Here is a 16,841-nt window from a genome sequence, read left to right as displayed (position 1 = left end):
TAAAGCCTCAGAAAAAACTTTCTTTCCACTTTACTCTATAGTTACTGAATACTAGAATAGGATTAGGATTCTCAAAATTTGTCCTTCGCTTCCTTCCCCCAACCTATATCATGACTAAATGATTGTCTCCTTTTTATTGTTTACTCCATCTGCCATGGGTATCCCTCAAACACGGTAGTTATTCTACTGTTCATTGCCTTCTGTATTTACTTCCTGAAAAATTCCATCCATTCACATAGTTTCAACTACATCATATATGAGATATGGCTTTAAATAAAGGACAGAGGTTTGATATAACTGAAAGAACAAACTACTTTAATGCAGAAAAACCTGGGTTTAAGCCCTGTTTCTTTTATATACTTGTATAACCCTTCATTAAGCCTTTATCAACTCTGAATCTCTTTTTCCTCATCTCTCAAATGTTGTTTTTTTCCCCCAGCAGAGAATTGAGGAAAGCATTTTGTGAACTATCAGTCATTAAATACACATGAACTTTATCATCATCATGATCTTGGTGTTCTCTTTTTCAAAAGTATTTCAATAGAAAGTCCTGGGATGAGTTGCTTTCATGCAAATATTCTACTATAATTCATGTTCTTTGAATTATCACACAGAAAAAACAACTTTTTTGTAGTAGAATAAAAATATTAGGATGTGAGCTCATTCTCTGTTGGCTCATTCAAAATATCTTCTACATTCTTTAAATAGCAGTCAAAAAGGATATTTGACTCATTCTCTTCCCATATGATTTTCATCTCCTTTTCTAGGTCTCTGTATTTTGAATGCTTTTCATTCCACATAACTTGGAAAACACAAGTATTTTATATATTAAAGTTTATTTGAAAATTTTTATTAAAGTTTGTCTATAGGCAATTGTGGGCAAAAATTTTGTCTGTGTTAAGGATATAGTTTCAACTCAGTTTATTGGTAGAGTTCTCTTAGTTATTTTTAGATTTTGCAATTTGTTTTTTGTTAGAACATGAAAGATAAGATTATGATGTGTAACTCTGGCCACTGGACCATGTCCTGGTAAGTATTTGGCATATGCTAAATTTTTGCAGCCTGTAGGGGAAAGGGAAGGGAAAGATAATAAACATTTATATACAACCTGCTATGTGTCAGGAACTATGCTAAAACCCTTACAAATATTATCTCAATTGAATATCACAACAACCCTGCAAGGTAGGTACTGTTATTACCCCCATTTTATAGTTAAGGACACTAATGCAAACAGAAGCTAAATGATTTGCCCAGGGTCACACAACTAGGAAATATCTGAAGCCAGATTTGAATTTGGGTCTTCCTTATTTCAAACTCAGCATTCTATTCACCCTACCACCTAGCTACCTGGCTACTCGCCTATAGTTTTTGGTTGCTTTCTCATTAAGATTGCACTTGAGTAAAATCACCAGATTTTTTTTCAAACTGCTAACTATATATTCTCCACTCTGTCCCTGTGATGCTCCTTTTTTGAATCAAGAGTAAGAATTAATACTTAGCCTTTTTGAATTTATTATTCATATATTAAGCCCAATGTTCCATATTGTCTAGATAATTTTGGGGGTCCTGACTCTATTATGCTATATATTAGCTATCCCACCCAGCTTTGGGTCATCTACAAATTTGATGAACATTTTACCTATGTCTTTGCTCAAATCATTGGTTAAAAATATTAAGCTATATTGGGTCCCTGAGGATCATATCATACTTCTTATGATGTTGCTGACCACTGCCAAAGGTATAGTTACTAAGGCTAAGGTTGACATGAATAGGGAACATTTTGTGGGCTTGGTAGCTGTCTGAATGAGCTGATATACTTTTACAATTAGTCTATAAGGTTGGACAAGGTCACTGTGAAAGGGTCTAATTTAAAGGAATTCTGCATTGATAAAGATCAAAATTGAATTTTTGAATCATTTTCACTCTCAAGTTTTTTAGTCTCAGTATATGTCTATGTTTCTCCAAAAACTTAGCTAGGCAAATGCCCATGATGCCAAACTATAAAATAGATATCCCAATCATGAAACTGTGATACTGTTGCTTTCTCCTCTGCCTCCAGGGAAAAAGAGATGCTATTCTACTTGTCCTCAGAAGGAATTCAGATTTCTCCATTTTTTCTAAATACTGATTTTGAAATCAGAATACATTGGTCCAAATCTCAGCTCTGCAACTTACTTCATTTCTGTGACCTTGGGGCTCAGTTTTCTTATCTGAAAAACGAAGCAGTTACAATAAACAGTCCCTCACTTTTTTCTTGTTTAAGACTGTAAGAGTCTGTGCTACCTTAGTAAATTTCACTAAGGCTAAAACTTCTGGAACTCTCAATATCCTACTAGAGGGTGTAGCTTCTGAAATAAATATAATTTTTGCACATGAGAGTCTTTTGTCCCACTATAAAGGTAGGACAAAATGCACTATTCCTGTGTACAATATGTTCTCTAAAAATAAGATGTCTTCCTCTGGTCCACAGATAATTTGGGCAGCTGATATGAACAATGATCCATGAATGAACTAATGTAATGGGAATAACATGGGCCATCAGAAATTCTCAGTATTTAACAACCAATTTAACATGGAGGAAACCAACACTCAGGAAAAGGAGAAACCAAGAAACACATAGTGAGCTGGTAATAATTACTGAATCATGAGCTCCATCCCAGCAGGAGACTGTGTCTAGTTCTATATTAGGAATAATATAAAATTTAATCACTCTCTGAATTGTAAATAATAGTGTAACAGGTTAGTTCTATCACGAGTTAGGACCACAGGGACTGGCTTCACCAACAAGAACCAGAGTTCAAAGAAAGAAGGGTTTCCTACAGTCACAATGTCAATAGTCCAGCACTACTCCCCTCCTCATTACTTCCCAGTGTCTATCTAGGATTACTGGTTGATCATTGTTTGCCATTTATTACATCATACATATCCCCCCTCACTGAGCATGCTCTGAGCTTGATACCACTATGTTAACATTCTCATAGGCTTTAAGATGATAAACAGTTTACTTAGATCAAGAAAAATGTATATTAAAGTAAAAACATCATCAATTACAGGTAATATTCAAATAGCACTTGGTTTGCCAAGTGCTTTTTCACTTATTGTCACATCTAGATGTTCTTATTACCCTCATTTAACAGATGAGAAGACTGAGACTGATAGGGTAATTAGTTAGACAGGAGTAATGATTCCAAGTCCAGTACTTTATATACTGTTACCAAGTTACTTCTATGAGAATTGACATAAGTTCTTTAAAGTTTGGGGTAACATTAACCATAAACTTCCATCTCCCAAGCAAAAACAATTCTCTATCCATTAAATTCCTAATGGAGGGCTTTAGTCCTATTCCATTATTCATTTAGTGCATGGTGAATGGGGCCATAGAGAGGTAGCAAGACTTGTGACAGATGCAGGAAGCAGTCAGAATCTCTCAGAGCTAGGTTACTGGGACTTCATTCCTCACGGGTTGTTGAAAGTAATATCAGGAAACATGGCTGCTTTCTGCCCCAAGAAACACTGGATAATAAGGACTAAACCACAACAGATGACATTCTCTAGACATGGAAGAACCTGTGTCAAGTTCATCAAGTTCATGCACAGGCATTAGCATGAGCAATTATTAAAGTCATGCTGGGAATTGAGAGTGGATTTTTTTTTAGAATTTTATTTCCCTAAATTACATGTAAATACAAATTTTGAAATCAAATTTATTTTTAAAATTTTGCATTCCAAATTCTCTTCATCCCCCCTCAAGAACTCAAGCAATTCAATATAAGCTATACATGAGCAGTCATGCAAAGCATTTCCACATTATCTAGATTGTGAAAGAAAACAGACAAAACCAAAATTTCAGATAATGGAACTAACCCCCAAAATTATGCTTCAATCTGTATTCAGACACCATCAGTTCTCTCTCTGTATATGGACTGCATTTTCCATAGGACCTTCAGAGTTCTCTTGGGTCATTGCATTGCTGAAAATAACCAAGTCATTCACAGCAGATCATCTTACAGTATTACTCTTATTCTGTATACAGTACATTTCATGTTGCATCAGCTCATGTAGGTCTTTCCAGGTATTTCTGATAGAATCCTGCTCATCATTTTTTTTATAGTAAACTACATTTATATAGTACTTTAAAGACGGATTTCCTTACAATAAACCCATGAGGTTGATTCTTGCAACTACAGTAATATATAGCATTTATATAGTACCTTATACCTGACAAAGAATTTTCTTCACAATAGCCCAGAAAAGTAAGTACCATACATTTTATCACCATCAATCAATTCTCATCATCAACACAAATCCATCCTCATTGCCATTAATCAATCCACATCTTCATCCAATCATCATCAATCCATCCATCAGTCATCATCATCTTACATTGCTCTTGCCTCTACTTCAAAAATTTTTTCACAGTTACTATTGTTAACTCTTTCCCATCCTATTCACTTCCCCATGATATTTACTCTATTTTCTATCTGCTTTCACCCTATCCCTCCTCAAAAGTGATTTGCTTCTGACTGCCCCTACCCCAATCTGCCCTCCCCTCTTTGACCCCTTCCCCTCCTACTTTCCTGCAGGGTTAGATAGATTACTCCACCCAAATGAGTGTGTATGTTATTCCCTCATTGAGCCAACTCTGATGAGATTAAGGTCTTTGAGGCAATTCTGATGAGTGTAAGGCTCATTCACTGCCCCACTCCTTCCCCATCTCTCCCCCCACTCCATAAGCCCTTTTCTGTTTCTTTCATGTGGGATTTCACCCCATTCTACCTCTTCCTTCTCCTCCCCCAGTACATTCCTCTAACCCCTCAATTCCACTCTAAAGATGCCATAATGGGGCACCTAGGTGACACAATAGACTAAGCACCCACCCTGGACCCAGGAGAACCCAAGCCCAAATCTGGCCTCAGACATAAGACACTCACCCACTGTACAACTCCAGGCATGTCACCCAACTCCAACCACCCCACAAAAAAAGATAAAGAGATATCATACCTGCATAATCAATTCCCATTTGTACCCTTTGTCTAAATTTATTTCTATCATCTGCCCTAATACTGAGAAAGTTCTTACGAGTTAGAGGTAACATTTTCCCATGTAGGAATGTAAACAGTTTAACCTTTTAACATCCCTCTTAATTTCTTTTTCCTGTTTACCTTTTTAATGCTTCTCTAGGGTCTTATATTTGAAAGTCAAATTTTCTATTCAGTTAAGATCTTTTCATCTTGAATATCTGAAAGTCCTCTTTTTCACTGAAGTCCCATTTTTCCCCTGAAAGACTATATTCAATTTTGTTGGATAGGTGATTCTTGGTTGTAATCCTAATTTTTTTTGCTCTCTGGAATATCACATTCTGTGCCCTCTGATTCTTTAATGTAGAAGCTGCTAGATCTTGTGCTATCCTGACTGTGGCTCCACAGTACTTGAATTTTTTCTTTCTGGATGTTTGCAATATTTTCTCCTTGACCTGGGAACTCTGGAATTTTGCTATAATATTCCTGGAAGTTTTGCTTTGGGGATCTCTTTCAGGAGGTGATCGGTGGATTCTTTCAATTTCTATTTTACCTTCTGTTTCTAGAATATCAGGGAAATTTTCCCTGACAATTTCCTGGAAGATGATATCTAAGTTCTTTCCTTGATCATGGTTTTCAGAAAGTCCAATAATTTTCAGATTATCTCTCCTGGATCTATTTTTCAGGTCAGCTGTATTTCCAAGGAGATATTTCCCATTTTCCTCTATTTTTTAAATTCATTTGGATTTGCTTTATTGCATCTTGATTTCTCATAAAGTCATGAGCTTCTATTTGCTTAATCCTAATTTTTAAGCAATGATTTTCTTCAGAGAGCTTTTGTACCTCCTTTTCCATTCGGCCAATTTGTCTTTTCAAGCTGTTCAATTTTTTAATGACCCTCCTGCATCACTCTCATTTCTCTTTCCCTTTTTCCCTCTACTTCTCTTACTTTATCTTCATGGCCTGAGACCAATTCATATTTTTCTTGGAAGCTTTGGAAGTAGGAGCCCTGATGTTGTTATCATCTTCCTTGTCACTAAATGAACTTTCTATAATCTGCATCTTTCTCTGTTTGGTCATCTTGCCCATCTTTTACTTGACTTTTAACTCCTTTTAAAGTGGAGCACTGCTTCCAGGCTGCACTGTCCCAAGCTTCAGGTGTTCCCAGGTGCTACAGTTTAAGGAGAGGCACTTTCTGCACTCACCTAGCCTGTGCTCTGTTCCAAAAATAACCCCAGGCCTATTTGTTCTTCAACCAGAAAACAATTTTTTTTTTTTTGCTGGGTTGATGGCTCTTGCAAGCCTGTACCTCTCCCCCACTGGGCCACTGACACTCAAGCCTACTTTCTGGTTCCCAGCAGGGGTGAAACACCCAAGTTCTGCCTCAGTGCCAGCAGAGACCCCTGTAATCTACCTCCTGGCCAACTGCTCAGCCCTTTCACCAGATCGTGAGCTTAGTTCCAGAAGACACTGGCACTGCCACTGATTCAGAGGCTCTGTGGGGTCTCTTTCTCTGGCACAGCCACCCTGTGACTGGGTCTGTGTCAGCATGACCGTGGGGTTGGATTCCACTCCTATCCTGGCACAGCAGCCCCCTCCTGCCAATCTTCTAAGCTCTCTTTGGCTGGAAAATGAACTCAGCCCATTCTTCTGTGGGTTCTGCTTTTCGAGGAATTGTCCTATGACATTATTTAGAGGTTTTTTGGAGCCAAGAGTAGATCTTATACCTCTTCAGATACATTTCTTGAGAGTTCCAGATAGTATCTCTCTATCTCTTTCTTCTCCAAAAATTCCTTGGGTTCCATTTGCATCTTCCATTATTTCTCTCTCTCTCTCTCTCTCTCTCTCTCTCTCTCTCTCTCTCTCTCTCTCTCTCTCTCTCTCCCTCTCCCTCAAAATAGTACTCCCCCCATTTCATGAAATGATAATTTTCAACATTCATTTTTGTAAGATTTTGAGTTCCAAATTTTTCTTCCTTCCTTCCCTCCCCCCCATCAAGACAACAAGCAATCTGTTATAGATTATACATTACAGTCATGTTAAATATATGTCCACATTAGTCTTGATGTAAGAGAAGAATCAGAACAAAAGGGAAAAATGCAAGAAAAATGCAAAAGAACAACAACAAAAAGAGTGAAAGTGTAATGTCTTTTGGGGGGGGGTTGTGGGGCAATGAGGTTTAAGTGACTTGCCCAGGGTCACACAGCTAGTAAATGTCAAGTGTCTGAGGCCAGATTTGAACTCAGATTCTCCTTAATCCAGGGCTGGTGCCTTATCCACTGTGCCACCTAGCTGCCCCTGAAAGTATAATTTCTTAATCTGCATTCAGACTCCATATTTCTTTCTCTGTATGTGGAGAGCATCATGAGTATTTTGGAATTGCCTTGGATTATTGTATTGCTAAAAAGAGCTAATCTAACACAGTTGATCATCACACAATGTTGCTATTACTATGTACAATGTTCTCTTGGTTCTGCTTACTTCACTCTGTATCAGTTCATATAAATCTTTTCATGTTTTTTTGAAACCTGCTTGCTCATCATTTCTTACAGCACAAAACATTCATATACCACAAATTGTTCAGCCAATTGATGGACATCCTCTCAATTTCCAATTCTTTGCCACCACAGAAAGATCACCTATGAATATTTTTGTACATGTGGTTTCTTTTCTCTTTTTTATGATCTCTTTGGGATATAGACCTATTAATAGTTTTGCTGGGTCAAAAAGTATGCATGATTTTATAGACTTTTTGGCATAGTTTCAAATTACTCTCCAGAATGATTAGATCAGTTCGCAACTCCACCAACAATTGCATCATGTCTTTAAGTCATTTCACTGAATCTTGATCTACAGCCCTTGGGTTCCAAGAATCTTGGAAGAGGACAAATAAAACTCTCCTGAATATCAATTAAAGTGCTAGCAAAATCCCCGAAGTCCCCTCTTTTGTAATTGCTCTATGTCCATTAACATTCCATTAGAGATGATCTGGGGAAGTAAAAGTCAGACTCTCAATGGCACATGGGATTTTGCTTATAGCAATTGAAAAAAACAGACATTTAAAGGTTCACGTGCTTCTTGAGCTCCAATCTTTTCAGAAGAACTAAATATTTTAGGTTTCCTTCCTCTCTGTTTGAAAGACTAGTATGAAGGACATTTTCTGAGCCATATGCAAATGTAAAGATACAGCAGCTTAGGAGAGCCTTGGTATTCTTAATGAGCTATGAGAAGGTGATGGGGCAAGGGAGAGGGTTGGTCAGTAATTTTGACACAGTTGTCTTTTCACAGATTTCTGCTAATCTTTTGAAATGTCTTCTATTTTTGACCTACATGTAGAAGTCTCCTGCTGTTTGACAAAGCCTAGTTTTCTAGACTGGTTGGCAGGGGCATGGCAGGGATTCTAGGACTTTGAGGTAGTGCTCCTACAAATGTGAAAGTTCCCTTTGGATAATTAACCACACATAGCTCTGCTATGGGAAATTCACAGTACATGAAGCTTGGCTTTCTGGGGACAGTATTGCTGTGCCAGACACACACTAAAGAGCAGAGGAGAGGAAACAAAGCCTTTATCCCAGCATGTCCAATACTGAAAACTAAAGTCCTACATGCAGAGCAGGATCAATGGACCTGTATGACATGAGAAAGTAAAGACAAACATGAGGAAAGAAAATATGATCACATGTAAGGAAAGCTCAGTCAACAAAATTTCATTCTTATCCTTTAAGGGAATTAAAAAAATCTCATTGTAAAGCTTTTCATAATCACCCAAGTTTCATGAGGTTGGAAGATGGCAGTTTTGTAGGCTGATGGTCGAGACCAGAATAGAAAGAGCATTTGATTCTGAGGAAGAGGACTTGGGTTTGGAGACTGGATCTACTATTTATCGATGCCCTGTCTGGCCTTGAGCAAAGCACTTTTGCCTCCCAGGGTCTCAATTTACTCCTTTCCAAATGAAGGTTAAGTGTTCAATAAACTCAAGAACAAATAAGCATGAATGGTGTTACATAAATATACCCGAGATTTGTCACTTAGCCATCTGTGGTGGGAGTTAACAGACATCCTGTGGAAGAAATAGGAATATAGGGTGCCTTGCTATGAAAGTTCTTTTTGTTATTAATTATTAATAAAGTTATGTATAATATTATAGTTAATTATATCTCACAATTGTATTATTCACTATTGTTATAATTGTTCACATTATTTATACTATGTATTGATGCCATTATTAGTTATTAATAATATTATTAATAATAGTGTTTTTATCCTGCTTTAAGATTTGCAAAGAATTTTACAGATGTCATCTCATTTGATCCTTACTTTTCAGATGAGGAAACTGAGTCTGAGAGAGGGCAGGTGATTTGCCCAGTCCAATACCACCAAATAAATGTCTGAGGCAAGATTCAGATTCAACCCTTCCTGATTCTAGTTCTGAAACTCTATCTATCCACTGCACCTCTCAGTCACTTTAATTTCCTTTGAAGTAAAACAGAAATGCGAAGAAGTAGAGGTGGCATGGGTGTGAGGGTGTGCATTCTAAATATGAAGACATAACCTATTAAAAACATGGATATAAAAGCTATGCGTCTTGTATGAGGATTAGTATGAAAGCCAGTTTGGTTGGATGGTAGAGTTGTGTGAAGGAGAGTAATAAAGAATTTTGGCTGGAAAGGGGAGTTGCAGCTAGGTCATGGAGAGCTTTAAATGACTTTCTACAGTACCTTGACTAATAGTTGTAGGATAAAGGGCAACAGCTCACCTCTGCAAGAAAAGGTCTCAGGAAGGCCACATTAGTGGAGAGTTAAACAGTGTATACAAACAAGTTTTAGAAAGTTTGGCACATTATCATATAGTTTCTTCAATACATACTAATTGGTGGAGGCAAGCAGAGGGTAAAGAGCATTGAACTGGAAGTAAGGCTCCTACTACTTGTCTCTACTAACCAGCAGTATGACCTGGGGTAAGGGACTTCATCCTTGTAGACCTCAGGCTCTTCATCTGTACGATGGCATGGAAATAGATAACTTCCAAGTTTCCTTACATCTAGAAAGCCTCTTTGGTTTTATATATATATATATATATATATATGATCAGCAGAGCCTTCACACAGTCCCAAGATCACACACAGCTAAAAATTTATATCCCTTTAACACAAGGGTTCTTAATCTTTCTTGTGTCATGGACCCCTTTGGCAGTCTGATGAAGCCCGTGGACCCCTTCTCAGAAGGAAGTATTTAAATGAATAAAATACAATGCATGTAATTACAAAAGAAATTCTGTTCAAATACAGTTATCAAAATATGAAAAAAGGGTACAGAAATTAGATTTGTTTCCCATAAGAACCACTGTCGTATATTCCACAACTGGGACTTTCCCCAGTGCCTGTCACCCACCAAGCCTGGGGCATAAGGTGGGCCCTGTTTCATCTTTTGTCTCTGTGTCCCTCAGGGCCTTTCACAGAACCTGACATAGAAGAACCCACTTAATAAATGTTTGATGATAGCTTGGTTGATCCTTTTAAACTCCCTTCCAAATTTGCCCAACACATTTTGGAATCTTATCTCCCTGATTACTTTTCCTCATAGATACTCATTTGCACTTAACAATTTAAGAAGTGCTCTAACCAAAATTATTTCATTTGATTCTTACAGTAGCACCGTGAGGTATGTAAGGGTAGTGTTACTATCTGGATTTTATAAGGCTCATGGAGATGAAGAGACGCCATAGATTTGTCCTCTAGACAGTGTGATGCAATGTGTGTGGGGGGGTGGGTTGGGGGGTATAAATGTATGTATTAGGGACATTGTGTCTGTAGTCTGAAGACCTTGGGCAAGGAATATCATCTCTGAATCTCAGTTGTCTCATCTTTAAAACTAAAGATTTGGATTAGATGATCTCTGAGAATATCAGCATACCTAAAATCACACACAGCTAGAACCCAAATCCTATGGCTACAAATCCAGAGCTTGTACCCCTATATTACATAGTTCCATGAAGAAGATCCAAATATGATATTCCAATCCAGGTTAGTCAAAGAGGATCATGAGAATACCATTCCCATTTCTTGTCCCCCCCTTCACAACTCCCCAACACGGAATGATGCTTGTACAATTTAAATATGAGCTGGAAGGAAGTAATGGGTATTCAAAATACTCTTGGGACCACAATGATGTGAATGTTCAATCTGAGGCAGTATTTCTAGATGAAATGGATGCCTGCCTTTTATCCACATGAAAGAAGAGATGTGGGTGCACAGCAGTTGAGGAGGAGGTATGAGGGATGCTTAGCTTGATTGAGAAAGGTTAATTACATGTGAAATGAGGCTGGGATTCAGAGTATGTTTGCTCTAGATTTTGTGTAATGTTATATCAACACTGGGATTCTCTGTTATTCTATTAACAAAATAAACTCATTTTGTTTGGTTTCATTTTACTGTTGTTTTAATCCCACCGAACATTTATACTGTTATTTAATTTTACTAAACATATGTGGATAGTAAAATACCTATAGAATTAAGCTACTGAAGGATATTAAAGTGATCCAGTTCTTACAGAGATTTGATCTGCTAATTAGCCACACCAATTTTATGGATCATTGCATCTCACTTAAAATGTATTGTTCGACGTTTATAATCTTTCCATAATGAGCTTTTATTGAGTGCATGGGCCAACTTCAGTGTGATATGCAACAGAGACTCCCCTCCCCCCACCTAAATATGATGTTCTAAGACCTAGTTAATCACAATTATGTTCCACAGGAAGTGGTCATCTTGACATTATTAAGTAGATTATTTTGGGCCCTGTTTGAAGTTCCAGGTAGTTGAAAGAGCTTGATTCTTAGGCAAAGAATCTCAAGGAAAGAAAAGGCAGAGAGACCAGACATTCAAGAATCAGATTACAGTAACCCTTTGTGGGCTAACCAAATAAAGAATAGACTTTCTTTGGCTTTAGGCAATTAGGAGAAGAGCAGGGAGAAGAGCAACTAAACTTGGAGCCAAAAAGACCTGGATTAAAATTCTGCCTCTGATTCTTATTAGTTGGGTGATTCTGAGTTAGTTACTTTAACCACTGCATGTCTCAGGCAACTCCTATGGGTTTATCTACTTAATCATAGATTAGCATTGGTGGATGGAGTAACCAAAGCACTACCTCTCTATACTGAGGAAATCACATTTGTTTCCCATAATAATGGCCATAAGTAACCTCTCAACATTTTAAGGTGTTTTTAAAAAAAATTAATTATTTATGAGTAATTTATGAGCAAACAATTCCCAGTTATCTTATGAATATCATGTAGTTAGGTGGAAGATGCAAATTAGTTTTTAAAGTGTATTTTGAGAAGCAGTAATATCTTCTCAATAGTGAAATATCAGGACACACATTTCACGTGTTCAGATAGCATTAGAGCATTTCCTTGAATGTCATGTTTTAGTATTCCTAATGGAATACTCATATCTCTCTATGGAAACTGATGAACTTTTAGTAAATCATCAAAATGTTTAACCACAATTAAATTATTAGACAATACATATACATTAAATGGGAAGATTTTAAAAATAGCTCAGCACACAAGAAACCTAAATGCTACTCAATTCATTATAGGAAGTGGGGCAGAGACATTTGATTTAATCTGTGGTAGGAACTCCTGGTATGGAAATTTCCTCCATTAATATAGGTGGAGCAGTGTCTGTGCTTTGATAGGATAAATGATTTTCTCATGCTTACACAACTAGTATGTGCCAGAGGCAAGACTGGAATCTGTTCCTGATTCCAAGGCTAACCCTCTGTTTACTACATTGACCTTTCTTCTTGCTAATAGGAATAAATGAAAGCAGCTCAAATCCAGAGATAGATGTACATTCATATAATGGAAGCAATGAAAGTATGGTGCTTGGAAGTTTTACTTAGCACAAAAAAGTAATTGAATTCGAAAGGGGTGGGGGTGGGGGAAGAAAAATGAAGATATAGAAACCATGCTCAGTGACATTTGAACTTGGCAAAACTAAGCAGTCATTTTTAGATGCATATTATTCACTGTTCTTTCCCTTAAAAGCCTAATTATACAAAAATTACAATTCTACATCCTTGCATTATGTAGTATTTGAAAACAGGGACAAAATTAAATTAAATAATTGTTTCTCCTCACATATTTACCTTGCTACTTCTTGCCAAATTATATTCAAACTGTTTTAGTAAAATAAAGCCAAAATAATAGGTGTTGTTTTATAGTTAAGAAATTGACTCAATAAGGTAAGACAAAGGACGGAAAAAATGTTTAAGTACCTACAATGTGTCAGGCACTGTGCTATATACTTTAAAAATGTTATTTCATTTGATCTTCACAATAGCCCTGGGAGACACATGCGATTATCATCCCTATTTTACAGTTGAGGGAATTGAGCAAGACAGAGGCTAAGTGATTAGCACTGGGCCACACAGATTGTTTGTTAGGCAAACAGAGATTAAGTATCTTGCCCAGGGTCACACAGACCCTAGAAGCTAGATTTAAACTCAGGTCTTCCTGGCTCCTGGCCTAACACCCTATCCACTATGTCACTTAGTTACCTCCTGGGTAAATAGCTATACCTCTGAAAAAGATCTGAGAGTTTTAGTGGACTGCAAGATCAATATGAGTTAATAGTGAGATTTAAATGTTTGAAACCTATATCCCTGTCTCTTCCCATCCGATTCAGTAGTTCTCATATGCTAATACAAAATTTTACAGAAGATCTCCATTGCCTATTAAATAAAATCAAAATTTCAGATTCACAGTTCTTTTCAAAGATCAATGAGATTTATAACATGGCTGAGTGTGGAGCTATAAATATTTTCTCATTTTATAAATGGGAGAACATAGCCAGCCTAACTAAATCACAAAGGGAAACATGGTATAGTAAGTATTGAGAAAAATTAGGCACATTCATAAAATAAGACTTAATTTTCAGTCTTCTCCAATAGTTTGAAGAGTTTAAGAGGAATGAGGTTCATGAATATTAGGTCTAACTTTCTAATCTAGCTCTGTTGTGCCACTACTTATGGCTTTAATTAAAATGGCAAGTTGGTATGGAAAAGGGCAAAGGTTATAGCAATTGAACAAATTGGACAAAAATAAAGAATGCAAACATAAATGAATAACAGCATTCAAAAAAATGAAAGTTCATCGAAGGAAAACAATTGGTAACATAGTCAAAAAGAGTATAAGGATTAACACAAATAGTTGTTCAATTGAAAGAGAATCAACACTGTCCATAGCATTTCTCACAATTCCATTCCACCCTATTTGTTAAAACAGTAGCAATTCATAGGCTACTTTCCCCAATACACACTCACTTTAAGGGTTTCAGAGGATGGTTGACTACTTCTCCCTCTGGGGTCTGGGGATGGGGTTTCTAGTATCATTGATCACAAGTCCCTAATTTTTTGCTTTCTTTTGATGTTATTAAGTCCTGAAATAAATCAAAGCCATGGGTTGAGGAATAAAATATCTTTAAATTGAAATAGCAGGGTAGCAGACCTGCCACCCTAGGGTAGATTTTTCAACCAAAGAGATACATGAAAAAGTTTTTATAGTATTAGGAGGAGAAGGGGAGGAGACAGCATAAAGCATCAAGGCCTGGTCATGAGACCCCAGTGGCCCTTGGCAATCTGGGCAAGGAAAGCCACTTCAGTCTGACTGTTTTGCCCTTCATGCCATGAATCCCAATGGAAGGGGGGCAAGGACACTAGAAGCTGAGATTCAGTTTGAGCTGAGCTGCCCACAAGACAAACTCCCTGACCTGGGGCACCCAAGGTTTGGTTTAATTTAACCTAACTAAGATTAAATATCTTAAGAGTAGGAATATAAAGCCATTACTGAAATTCTGTTATTACAAGGATCATTTAAGGAAATGTCAGTCCATAGTACATTTGTATTAACAATTTCTGTCATTAACTATTAGCAAATAACTCAATTAACTATTAGCAAAAATATTTACTAAGGTACCATACTAAGAACAGTATAAAACATTTTATAAAATATTTCCTGAAAACTAGGGGTACATTCTCCCCTTGCACACCTAAAGTCCTTTGGAAGAGTAGAACAGAATGCGTAGTAAATAGCATTGAACACATTCCTAGAGAACACGTGTCCAAAAGATGGCTCACAACTCCTGTTCACTGGAAATCCTTCCTTCCATTTGTAGATTCCTCATGAAGCTTACCTTCTGTGTCACTTTCTGCTGTTCTTTTAGTATGTTTGATAGCTGACACTTCTTTCCATCACAGATGGTCATGATCCCTAAAGCTACCACTGTCTTGAAGGTGGATATTAAGGTTTTAGCAGCCAATGATGCCTTCTCCAGCAGACTCTCCTACCAACTGTAGGATTTCTTGAATTTACATGGCTGCTTGGGGGTAGAGAGGAGATGGGAGAGGGAGAGGGAGGGAGAGGGAGAGGGCAGGAGGGAGGGAGAGAGAGAGAGAGAGGGAGGGAGAGAGAGAGAGAGAGAGAGAGAGAGAGAGAGAGAGAGAGAGAGAGAGAGAGAGAGAGATGGTGGAAGAGTGGGTAGAGTGGGAAAGAGGAGGAGAAGGGGGGCAGGGTCAAGAGATTCCCTTCCTCCCACCCCCCCCACTCCTCCTAGTAATTTTTTCTCAGGGGCTCAGCTGGAGACCTTCTAGCCATATATAGGTTTTTCTCTGAAATTTGGTTTTCTGAAAAGGCTTCCTATTTTATATATAGGCTCAGAGGTGTAACCCTTAATTTTTCAGCCAATCACAATATATTTCTTGTTTAGCATCATCTACCTACCTTTAGCCAACATTCAGGTACTTTATTCTTCTTGAATTGATTAAAGATTTGTTCATACCTAGTTTGTACCTTTAATTGATTCAATCTAGCTGTCCAGGGCCTTCTGAGATTACATTAATTGGAAGAGTCAATTAATTTAAGTGCCTATGTAGGAGCCACTGCTTTAGGTTTTAGAAATGGATGAGACTGAAACTGTGATTTTCTATAACAAAGCTTCTTAAACTGTGGGTTGAGATCCCACATGGAGTCACATAACTGGATGTGGGGGTCACAAAAAATTTGGCAACAGTAAAAGGTTATACATACCTATTTTATATACCTGGGTAGATATACCTGGGTTGCATAAAATTTTTCTGAATTGGGGAAAGGGGTCAGTGTAGAAAAAGTTTAAGAAGCCTTGTGCTATAGCAATCTCCTAATAAGGAAAATTCCTTTAACAATGCAGATTGACAAATCAGGTACTTACAGACTTCAGGAGTTTCTCAGGGACAAGCTCCTTAACCTCTCTCAATCTCAATCTCCTCATCAGCAAAATGAGGATGATAGTGATTGCACCTATAAAACAGGGTTCTTGTGAGTATAAAATGAGGTAACATGTTTGAGGTGTTTAGCAAATCTTAAAACCTATATAAATGCTTGTTGTTATGCCAGAGGAGTTAAGTGATTTTCCCAGTATCACATTGCTGGACTAGGTAAGAAGAGAGACTCAACTTTCCAGGTCATTCTGACTTTGCAGGGAGCTCTCTAAGCCCTGTGAAGGGGGCCTTCTCTGGTTGTGAAGAGACTTGGTCCCTGCCCTGAAAGGGTGTTCACTCTACTAGGTAGGATATAAGAAAGTAGATCCATAGAGTACAGGAAAGTGGGAGAGAATTCTTTAAGAGATTAAGAAATATTTCAGAGAGGATGTGGCACCTGAATTTAGCTGTGAAAGAAGAGAATTCTGAAAGGCAGAAGTGAAACGGGAATGTATTTTAGGCATATGGGATGACCTGAGCTAAACTAAATGTAGGTGGGAGATGGCAAATTGAGTTAGGAAATCTT

This window comes from Dromiciops gliroides, chromosome 3 (assembly GCF_019393635.1).
Source record: "Dromiciops gliroides isolate mDroGli1 chromosome 3, mDroGli1.pri, whole genome shotgun sequence".
Classification (NCBI taxonomy): Eukaryota; Metazoa; Chordata; class Mammalia; order Microbiotheria; family Microbiotheriidae; genus Dromiciops; species Dromiciops gliroides.
The sequence above is the reverse complement of the archived record's forward strand: the minus strand, read 5'-3'. Positions refer to the sequence as shown.